General features: G+C 35.3%; 1 long non-coding RNA gene across 4 annotated transcripts in view; it reads right to left on the bottom strand.

Moving 5' to 3' along the window:
- The window catches only part of LOC111091584, a 67056-nt gene that overhangs the window by 22578 nt on the left and 32272 nt on the right, over positions 1–12206 (bottom strand). The window contains exons 4-6 of one of the 4 annotated variants that reach the window (XR_005375852.1): positions 7730–7812; positions 5553–5686; positions 2627–2732 (exon numbers count right to left, since the gene is read on the bottom strand). This is a non-coding gene — a long non-coding RNA (uncharacterized LOC111091584). Of the gene's footprint in view, positions 1–2626; positions 2733–3876; positions 4213–5552; positions 5687–7729; positions 7813–12206 lie in introns of those variants that run through there. The other 3 variants (XR_005375851.1, XR_005375855.1, XR_005375853.1) reach the window with 3 other exon arrangements.

The raw sequence follows: 12206 nt of genomic DNA, 5'->3' as shown, positions 1-12206 counted from the left end.
CTACATGACACTGTAATGATTGATACTTAACATCATCCATTTTCCAGAACCATAGAATGTTTCACACCAAGAGTCAAAAACTTAGTGTAGACTATAGTGCAAATTATAGACTTTTGGTGATTATGATGTGTCAATGTAAGTTCATCAATTGAAATAGACTGTTTTGGTGGGGGATGTTGATAATGCATGTGTGGGGCCAGGTGGTATATGGAAAATCTCTATCTTCCTTTTGGTTATGCTGTAAACAGTAAGCTGCTCTTAAAAAAAAAAAGAGAGAGAGAGAGAGAGAGAGAGAGAAGTCTTCATGAAAAAAAAATCAGAAAACTCAAAATGGAAGAAAACTTCTTCAGTTGATAAAGAACATCCACTGGAACAAAAATTATAGTGGCTAACATCATACTTAAGGGTGAAAGACTGAATACTTTGGCCCTAAAATCAGGGACAAGACAAGAGTGTCCACATTCACCACTGCCATTCAAACGGAATACTGTGAGTCCTAGTCAGCTCAGTAAGTCAAGAAAAATGAAGTAAAAAACTTACAGTTTGAAAAGGTACAGCCCCTACTTGCAGATGGCGTAATTATTATTTAGAAAATCCCAATATATGTATAAGAAAAATTAAAAATTGATGAGTTCCATTTGCAGGATAAAATGTGCCTGTGTCAACTGTATTCCTGAAGATAATAAGTAGTAGGTCACCAATATTAAAGAATATAATAGCCTTCCAAAATAAAATAACTAGTTGTTAAAAAAAAATAACTAGTTGTTAATGTAGTAACAGACATGCAAGACTTATATCCTGAAACTTACAAAATATTGATGAAATAAGTTTAAAAGGGTCTAAATAATTGGACAAACAGGCAGTGTTATAGATTGGAAGGCTCAATATGGCAAAGATGCAAATCCTCCCTAAATTGATCTATCGCTTTAACACTGTTCCTGTCAAAATTTCAGCAAAATTTTTATAGACACAGAAAAAAATATTTTAAGGTTGTATTGGAAAAGCCCTAGAATAGCTAAAACAATTTTTTTTTTTGAAAAAGAAAAAATGAAGTGGGAGGGAACACTCTTCCTGATGATATAATTAAGACTGCGTGGGAATCGACTGAGGGAATATACATATCTACAGAACCAAACAAAGATCTCAGATGCAGAGATCCACAAATTCCCCCCCATTAATATTTTACTAACAATCTGAGATTGAGATCAATCTGGTTGGTCTTATTCTGACTACATTGGGTGCATTTCAGCTTCCTAATTCTACGGATTTCCTTCTCATTTTATTCCAATAACGATCAATGATGTGAAACAATTAAAGTGTATTTTAGGTAGTATTATGTAGCCAGAAATCACACAGAGTAGCATTTTATCATTACGTATTGTATATACTACGTAATAGAAAAATACAGGATAATTTTAATGCCGCATGATTAATGTTAATAGAACCTACTTAAAGTAATGGATTGTTCAATACATCAGAAAGTACTATTTTTACTCAGAACAAAAAACAAACAACAAACTTTATCCAGTTTACTTGCCATGCACAGATTTACTGTCGCATTGCCCTCAGGGGAAAGCTGTGTCTTCGAGATGGAAAATGAATGTCGCAGTGATTGCAGGAGGCTGTCCTTCTGCGTGTGCGGCTGTAAACTATTTCTCAGGAAACTCCCTTAAAAACCCTGAGCTACTGCATCTGTTCTCTGACACTGGGTAGATGGATCCAAGATTATTGGGGTAAATGAAGTTATTTCTATTAGCATGTCACACATCTAATAGGCTCCAGTGAATGGGAACTCCTACCCTGTGAGCATTTGACTTTGCACTCGGGAGTTTTTGCCAGCTGCCAGCCATGTGGGTCGCCTTCAATCCTGCTATAGGTTTTGGGAAGAGATTTTTTTTAAGAGCTACTGCCTTTTAATGAGCAATTTAAAGGACAAATCCCCAAGGCTAATAACTTCTGTGGAGTTAAAACCTTAGAAGCAGGGACGCCTGGGTGACTCAGTGGTTGAGCATCTGCCTTTGGCTCAGGTCGTGACCCCCGGATCCTGGGATCGAGTCCTGCATTGGGCTCCCTGCATGGAGCCTGCTTCTCCCTCTGCCTATGTCTCTGCTTCTCTCTCTCTGTCTCTCATGAATAAATAAATGCAATCTTAAAAGAAAAATGTTAGAAGCCTCTCTTCCACCCTGCCATTTCCCCTGGTCCTCCACCAGGAAACATGATCACAGAACTTCAAAGTCACTGACTCTAAATTTGACCCCTCCTTAAATATTCTTGTGCACATAACACAAAGGAAGAGTAGGAGGTTTTTGAGTTCCAAAAGATTGGATGTGAAGGAAAGAACAAACAACTCAAAAATTGAAAACGCCTTTCCAATCAAGAAAACATCCCACACTGGCTTTTCTAATTTTCCATATTTGAGCACATGTACATTTGGATATCGGCATGCTTTTTGATGGCAAAAAGTATAAAAGATACATTTTGCCAAATTCGCCGTGCATTTTTCTTCCCCCTGTTTGGATCTGGAATGATGAGAGAGGAGGAAGGCAAGGTAAGAATAAAAAAGACGGATTAGACTGTTTTATTTAAAAAGTGAGATGAGATTCGGAATTGTGGGCAACATACTCACCTTGAGGGATCATAGCAAAGGCATGGTAAGGCTGGCACGGCTGCATTTAAGACCAACAGCTACAACAAAAGAGTCTGCACCCTCCATTTAGGAAGCAGGCTGACTTCTTATACCGGTAAGCATAAACACAAGCATAAACGAGACATATAATCGCCCCTAATACATTCTTTCCTTCTTTCGCCAACGCTGACTAGATTAATTATTACATTTTCATTCTTTAATTTCTGCCTGATTCAATCTACTTAAATACGGGACTCTTGGAAAGACTCAGAGGATACCTCATATACACTTTTTAAAACAAAACGAGTACATAGTATTGAACACGCTGGCTAATCTAATGTTCAAGTTATAAAATCTGCTTTGTGCTGAATCTGTGGCCTTGGGTAAGTACCTTAATTTCTTTCACATTCACTTTTCTTATGTATAAAATAAAACAATTCTGTTTGCCCTGGGTACTTGGTTATTTTTCCTGTTTTGTTTGAATGTGTCGCCCCATTTCTTAGAAGATAGTTGTTACCATTCACAGAGTTGGCTGATATTAGGCAATTCTAGTCACAAAAATACTATCAATGTGGTGAAAGATATCTCAAATATTTAAAATGGTAGTTACGAGGGAGGAAGAGCTCAATGTAGTAGGCATTCCTTCACAGATTTAGCTAGGATAATGGAGTGGGGCAGTGTGGGGAAGTTGGATTGAAACCTCTGCCAAATAATCATCTATTAAATTTAGATATAGCCCCAAATGGAGCAAACTATCTTAAGACCAACTGCAGTCCCTTGGCTCTGTAAATATTTATAACAAGCCAGAAAACATCTCTCTGGGACAGTCATAAGTCAGATTCATGTAATGGATTCAGGCATGTTCAAAGTGCTCCCTACCTAACTTGAGACTCCGTTGAACGATGTGAAAGAAAACAAGTTGGCCATGTTGATCTAGGGGTGCCGTGGCCCAAAGGTATCTCCAACATTTGATGATTGTACTTGTCAGGAAAAAATACTGACATCAAGCTGTTGAAATTTGGTCTGTTCACGCCCAGAAAATTACATCCTACTCACATTTCTTAAGTGATTGATTTTGTACAAGGAACTAAGAAAAGGGATAAGGACAGTAATTACAAAGGAGATTTAGATTCAACAATCAACTTCCAGTACAAGGTAGTCTAATGCACATTATATATCTCCTCCTAACCCCAACTCGGCAAAATGTGTGTCAACACTATTTTAGAGTTGATAATTGGGCTAAACATTATGAGTAAACAATGACTGTATAAAATGTCTGTTTTCCTCAAAGAAAATCAGTAGACATAGTAAAAATGGGAAAAATTTAAAAAACAGTAGTATTTGATGCGTTATAAACTAACACTGATACGGAAGTTCTGAACTAGAAGAACTTAGTGGAAATTGCAAGAGCTCAACACCGTGAACTTTGGAGTAGGAAGACGTGGGTGTGAATTTTATTTAGAATTTCCTTATGTGTAAAATCAGTGTCATATTTATTGCAAGTTACTGCCTGTTATCCACGTACTCTTGGGCCAGTTACTTAATCCTTTTGAGTCTTGTGTTCATTGTCCACATTTCCAACATCACTAAAGGAAGGATACAAAAATAACTCATTTTGTGGTGTTGATGTAAGGATTAATGAAGTAACACTAAAAAGTTCTTATATAGTTCTGGGAAATGCTATGTTCTCAGGAAACCTTACCTATGATCACTAGGACAGCATTTTTTCTTACATACACACAGATACACATTTGCTAAATTCTAGTTATCTATAAATTATGATTCTTGTCACGTGTCCCATTTGTTAAATAATTTAGATTATGATTAATCTTTTCAGGCATACTTGTGTCTATCAAATGCCAACCTGAATACTTTTGCTTGTCACACAAACATAACAAATAGGATCACTGTTGGTTCAAACATAATGAAATTAAATCATTATGTTCTTTTACTTGCAATGCTTTTGTAATAATAAATTGACTCAGGAATTTGGATACAATCTAAAGATGAAAATATCTTAAATATGTTTACGATTCAGTTTCTTTCCATTCTGGAATTTCCTCTTTGAAGTAAATGATCTTCAATCATATTAAAACTTTATATGATTGGAAAGGTACAAAATAAATAGTTGAATATACGAAGGATAGTTTATTAATGTTACCACAATAACATGACATATTTTTAGTGATGGAGCATTTCTTAAAAATGTTTAGAGATGTGAAAAACACTTATAATAGAAGGATAAGATAAAATTTATATAGATGATTATTATGACTATACAAAAGGAGTTGTTCTTATAACAAAATGGAAATAAAAAGATAAAATTGTCAATATAGTCATCTTTGGGTGCAAGGATAAGAGGATAATATTTCCTTAGGTAGATACTTCTCATTATTTTTGCAAAAATTTCTGGGGGCATGTAATGAACCCAGGAAGTCTTTGTGTATACATAATCAAAATATATACTGAAAAAAATATTTTATATATAACCAAAAGTCTTTGTGCTTCTGGAAGTAAGTTTTTGACTATGCTGAAACAAAGACTAGGTGTTTGATGCTGCTAAACAGGACAGAAGGAAACAGAATTGAATGTGTACTGATCAGAGAACACGGGCAGTCCATGTTTTGGTAGATGTCTACTAGGAAGCTATCTCTTTGCTACTCACTGTAGACCTACCAGTCAAGGAGAATAAATCCTCCCCCCATGGATACACTTTGGAATAATCATAAGATGGGGAGAGAGACAAAAGAGAGAGGAAGAGAGGGACAAAAGGAGGAAAGACTGGGGGGGAAAAGGAGGGAGGGAGAATGAGAGATGGAGGATGATAAGTATCAAATTGCTCATTTCCTCCTGCTCTTTTTATTTCTGTTCTCCCTCCCTCCACCCCATGTGCCCCTCATCTTCTCCCTTACTTTCTCAGACTTACCAAAGGAGGAGAAAAGGACAGTAAAATTTAATCCACTGGCAGCAGATCAAGCTTCTAAGTCTTAGAACGAAAATTCAAACTGGATGCATCTGACTTGAAACTTCATGCTATTTCTACTCAGCAGCATCCAGACTCTGGAAAAGTACAACATTAGTTAAGGTAAAAATAGGAGATGTGACATTAGACAGGCTTGACTTAAATTTTAGATCTGCTACTTGATGACGTAGGACCTTGGGACAGCTACTCAAGTACTCAATTTTAGTGTCATCCTCAGAAAAAGCAGGTTAATAATATATAGCTCAAATAATTATTGTAAATGGCATATTCAGGATAGGCATTTACAGGTCCAAACATTTAATATTAGTTCAATCTCTCTCTCTCTCTCTTCTCTTTCTCTTCTCTTCTCTCTCTCTCTCTCTCTTTCTCCTTTCTGAATTCCCATATCCTCTTTCCTTTCCACTCTCTTGGTTTATGTTTTTACAAGTTATTTTTAAACTAGAACATATCAATGTCCCAATCTACTTATAAGTAAAAAAAAAAAAAAAGTTCTCATAAGAACATAAATGTTCTGTCACTTTATTTTTTAGTTTAGTTTAGTTTTTATTAGAGAGAGAGAAAGGAGGGGCAGAGGGAGAGAGAGAATCTTAAGCAGGCTCTACATCCATTATGGAGACCAACACAGGGCTCCATCCATCTCATGAACCCGAGATCATGACGTGATCCAAAAATCAAGATTTGGATGCTTAACAAACTGTGCCACCCAGGTGCCTCTGTTCTCTCACTTCAAAAAGAATTGCCATTTATAAAAATAGGAGTATCTGTTCAGGTGGCCCATGTACTTATTAATATATGTATGTATGTATGTATATATATAAATGTATATATGTATAATTTACACATATAATATATGTATAAATATATATATATTTAAACCAATGCCTTTATCTATATATGGTGGGCAGTTAATTAAGATACTTTCTATCCTACAGGAAACAAAAAAAAATGAAGGTGGTAAGCTTAAAAATTGAACAAAAGAGTACAATGAAAGTCTAGGCACAGGTCGTCAAAACACTTATATTATCTTGATTAGTTAAAAGTTCAGCTTGATGAGAAAAAGTACCAGCCTTTAGAAATTCATGTGATAAAATATGCAGTTTGATCAGGAAATCATGCACAAATTCAGCTGCTTCAATATGCAGTTTGCCCATTTAATTATACAGGAGACCTGGGGAGGAGCACAGCTGGGTCTGTAAATTATGAAATGGGACAAGCCACGAATGCATCTTTATTAAAATGATTACCCAGCCTCTCTCCTACATATGAATCTCCATCAAGAGATATCAGAATAATCAATTTATTTCTGTCCTAAAACGACAATCTTTCATCAGCTAAAATGAGAGAATCTAGCAACAAAAACATGTGAGATAACACCGAAACTCTTACATTGGTAAATAAAGATAAGTACTTATATAAGTGAGTAAATGCCCCTAATCACTTAACTCTTTGCATGAAAAACAGCACACAACCCATAATGAGAAGGATGTTATACTATATATTCCCAAATAGTCGGCAGAATTTCATTGCAGTTGGGAGAGACAGGCTTCAATCTGAATTTGAGTTTTAACTCCCCCTAGTACCAACTATGAAAATAAAGCTAAAAACATAGATTCCAAGACTTTTTATTGTATAGGATGGTAAAATCAAGTACCAGTAACAAAAACTGAGGTTGCCAAGTGCAAAATTTGACAATAAAACAAATGAACTAAAAAACAAAACCAACTACTACCTTTTACATGTTAACCCTCAAAACTTAAGAGATATTCAGTATAAAAACAATTTCTATACTTTAAAAAAAATAATTCATGGAGGTCACTATTTTCACTATTTTATCCCTATTTTCTCATTCATACAGGTTATTTTTTAATCTTTGGATTGTTGAGAACATTATCAAAAGCTATTCCTTGTTTGTGGATTAGTGTTGGAAAACACAGACTTAATCTGTTGTAAAAAATGAGTATAAGGAAGCTTATTCTTAAAATACTGACATTGATTTGAAATGAAACAATGGATGCAACACACATCTGGGAAATACATAATAAATACATAACAAATGTGAGTTAATTTCTGGCCCTTCTGGAGGTAACATAATATAGTGAAAAGCATGAAGAATTGCCTACCCCATGTTTAGCTTCTTTTGCTACTTATAAGCTACATTGACTTGGGAAAGTTTCTGTATCTCACTGATGTTCTGATTCTTCTTCTGTAAAGAACATAAAAAATCCTTATTTTAAGGGATTGTTGGATATTAAATTTAATAAGAATAAATTACAATTTTTTATAAAATATATAGTCCATTGTAGGTGATCAATTAAATTTTGTTTGTCCTGTTTCTCTCTCTTTTTTTTTTTTTTACCTTGCCTTCCTTTCTTTCCATCAAAATATCTATATATTAGTAATAAATGCATGGATCTTATGAGGGTAGAAATAGTAAAATTTATTTTCATTTTGGTATTTTTGTTGTCATTACAAAACATTACAAAAGCTAAAAACATAGCTATTGGTTCATCAGTCCAGACCATCTGACCTAGCCTTCAGAATTTTTAAATTATTATTTTAAACTCTTTAATATGCACATGTTTGGTTTCAAAGCAAATATTCTCATTTGAAAATTTTTGTTGAATTAAATTTGTATTAAAAAAGACATGTACTGGGAGCCTCAGTGGCTCAGTCGGTTTAAGTGTCTACCTTTGGTTGAGATCATGATCCAGGACCCTGGTATCAAGTCCCAAATAGGGCTCTCTGCTCATCAGGGAGCCTGTTTCCTCCTCTCCCTCTGCCTGCTACTCCCCCTGCTTGTGCTCTCTCTCTGTCACATAAATAAATAAAGTCTTAAAAGAAAAAAAAAAAAAAAGACATGTACCAAGGAATTCTTAAAGCTTGTTTCTTGAAAGTCTCTTAAATGGGAATGTCATTCTTGTTTGTTTGTCTTACAGTAACCTAATTCTCTAGCAAGAAGACGAAGAAGAAGAAGAAGAAGAAGAAGAAGAAGAAGAAGAAGAAGAAGAAGAAGAAGAAAGAAGAAGAAGAAGAAGAAGAAGAAGAAGAAGAAGAAGAAGAAGAAGAAGAAGAAGAAGAAGAAGAAAGCATAAGTAACATCAATAGAGGGGTTAAGGCTTTGCAGTGATTTGTTGACAAGTCTTGGTTGAGTTTGTACCTATCTTACCAGTCTCTTATTTTGGTTCTATATTGCAAGAGAATACATTGTCTAATTCATTTTCTGCAAAACTCTTAAAAAACCCCAACAACATTGAAAGAAAATGCATTACCGGTAAACAGAAACTATAGCGACTAGAATTATCTATACTAGAACAAATCAACACTCCAAACCTACTTAATTGAGAGGTGAGAGTAGAAGCTGAAATTAAGCATTTTTTTCCTAGAATATTACAAAGGGGGAAAATTGCAATTAAATTCTAAGCTGCTTAGAAATGTGTGCATTTTGAGACAGTTCTCTGTGATACTACCACCGTTCATTTCATTCATTACAAAGTGCACTTTAGTACTGATAACTACTTAGAAATCTTCAGATATTTGAAAAACATAGGGGAAAACAAAGATATTACAAAAGAAAAATATGATTCTGAATCAAAACAATAAATGTGAGGCCACTTAACAAAGTCAATAAGATATTAGCATGAGAATGAGTATGGGAGTCTCAATACTGATTCCCTATCAAATGACCTGAGGATTCCAGGCAGTCTTCCCTCCCTCCGTCATTTCTCAAATCTGAACTCAAACTATTATCTTTTTGAGATATATCTTTCCTGTAGCTTCACATATATGCAAGTCTGTTTGATAAATGATATTAAACATTTGCTATGGCAAATATTTTGATACGTGTTGAAGGAACAATGCTTTGTAGAATCTGTATTCTCAAATTTCTTCCAATCTAAAGCAAAAAAAAAAAAAAAAGAGAATCTTTAAAGGTAATTAAAATTCTAATTGTAAGATTTCTGGCTTAACAATACGGTGAAGTCTCATGTCCACAGAGTACAACTGTAATCTTGGAATATGTAAGATCAAGCAAGAACTCTAACAGGTGGGAAAAGAAAAACAAATGGGTAAAGACCGCATGATTGGGAAAGAAACATGGCAACAGGCAGGGCATCTTATGACCCAGACATAAAACAAGGCACCCACTTCACTAAATCAGTACCTAAACATGCGAACCTTACCCATTTGGCCTTAAATAACAAACAGCAAACAAATTACTGACCAAGATATCCTCCTTCATTTATATTTATATGAGTTTCCCTTCACAGTGGGATACTCATAGGTATATGGCTCTTTCTCTGTCTTTTCACCCTTTCTGTTTTGTCCTCCTTCTGCATATTTATAGTTTGTATTATCCTCTCTGAATATTCCCTCTAAGCTAGAAAAAACAATTAAGCTGATTAAGCTGGAAATCACGCTTTGTGGTTGGCCTTTAAACTAATACACAGGCCAGCGGGCTGAGATAGATGTGAATGGTGGATCCAGGATTGGAAATGGGTAGCGCTTGTCCTCAGAGGGATTATATTAGTTTCAGGCACACAATATACTGATTTCAACAATTTCATAAGCTATGTGGTGCTATGCAGTGCTCACCACAAAAAGTGCAGCCACCATCTGTCACCCTACAATGTTATTGCCAGATTATGGACTATATTCCCAATGCTGTGCTTTTCATCTCAATGTATTTATTGTATAACTGAAAGTTTATACCTTTTAATCCCCTTCATCTATTTCACTCATCCCCCCCCCCAAGCACCTCTCCTCTGGCAACCACCGGTTTGTTCTCTGTATTTATGAGTATGTTTTTGTTTTTTGTCTATTTGTCCATTTGTTTTTGTTTTTTTGATATTCTTCATATAAATGAAATCACAGGGGTTTGTCTTTCTCTGACTTATTTTACTTAGCAAATACCCTCTAGGTTTATCCATGTTGTTGCAAATAGCACACAGCAAAGGAAACCATCAACAAAACAGGAGGGCAACCTCTGAATGGAAGAAGATATTTGCAAATGATGTATTTGATAGAGGTCTAATATTCAAAATATATGTCACCTATATAACACACCAGAAAACAAACAGAAACAAACAAACAAACAAACAAAACAAAACAAAAAACCCAATCTTATTTAAAAATGGACAGAGGATCTGAACAGACATCTTTCCAGAGAAGACATCCAGATGGCCAACAAACACATGAAAAGATGCTCAACATCACTCATCACCAGGAGAATGCAAATCAGAAGCACCCTGGGCTATTCCCTCACACCTGTCAGAATGGGCTAGCATCAGAAAGACAAGAAGCAACAAATGTTGCTGAGGATGTGGAGAGAAGGGAACCCTGTGCTCCGTTGGTGGGAATGTAAATTGGTGCAGCCAGGGTGGAAAACACTATGGAGGTTCCTCAAAAAAATCAAGAATAAAATTACCATACGATCCAGTAATTCCACCACTGGGTATTTATCCAAAGAAAACAAAAACACGAATCCACACAAAGATAGGCACCTCTGGGGTCATTGCTACATAATTTACAATAGCCAAGAAAGGGAAGCTGTGGTGGTGTGCTTTGATTGAAAGGGTTAAGAGCAAATCTGTTTGGAATAATAAGAAAACATATATTGAGCTTTGAAGGACAGAATGAAGTTGACAAATTCGGCAACACTGAGGGAGGGCATGACGGGATACATGAGACAACATGAACAAAGACCTGGAGGTGGGAGAGTCAGAGTCCCTCTGAAACAGTAGGTTGGCCAATTTGGCTGCTTATAGGGTAAGATGAGTATAGACTAGGAAGGTAATGCTTGAAAGGAAGGAAGAAGGTTTAAAGGGTTTACAGATTTAGCTAGTGAGTGTGAATTTAAGTCATTCGTGTGGACCCACTTATACGTTTTTAAGGGAGTAAAATGGCATCCTGAAGCTCCTTTCAGAATGATGTGGCCATAGCGCAAAAATTGAGAATGGAGAAGATTTTGGCGTGTGAATCCAGTTAAAGAGTTCCTTAAGATCAGGAAATCTCAAAGGGCCAAATTAAAGCGTCAACAGTGGAGATGTGACAAAAGTATGCTTCTCTTAATTGGAAAAGAAAAAAATAGAACCTGTATAATTTGGAAAATTCAAGTGAAATAGAGATGAAAGGAAAGGGGCTGTGTTTAGTTTAAGTAAAAAACATTTAAAACCCTTGCATCTTCCAGGAAAGACTAAAAGCAGCCAAGAGCAGAGCATGAGAAAGGGTCAGGGGAAAGCATGTATTCTAACTAAAATTTATTTGACATTCAAAATGTTTTTCCTATGGCTGAAAAACTGTAGGTACATTTAAGGTATAAAGCTACTGAGGACCAAAGAAGCATAAGTAAACACTAATATTAAAACCACTTGTCTCTCTTGACATTCATGACAAGAGCCTAGCTACAAAATAGACTAAGTTAAAGAATGGAATTAAATTACATTAATAGGCATCAGTGCAATTTTAGTATGTTTTATTTTTGTTGAATAATCACAAAATGGAATAAACCATCCACCTTCTTTCTATAAATCATATTTATAGTATAATTATACTATAACTACATCAAACAAAATTAAAAATAAAATTCACCTATTATTGTAG

The sequence above is a fragment of the Canis lupus genome, chromosome 21, assembly GCF_011100685.1.
Source record: "Canis lupus familiaris isolate Mischka breed German Shepherd chromosome 21, alternate assembly UU_Cfam_GSD_1.0, whole genome shotgun sequence".
NCBI lineage: Eukaryota > Metazoa > Chordata > Mammalia > Carnivora > Canidae > Canis > Canis lupus.
This window is presented reverse-complemented; position numbering and strand designations above follow the sequence as displayed.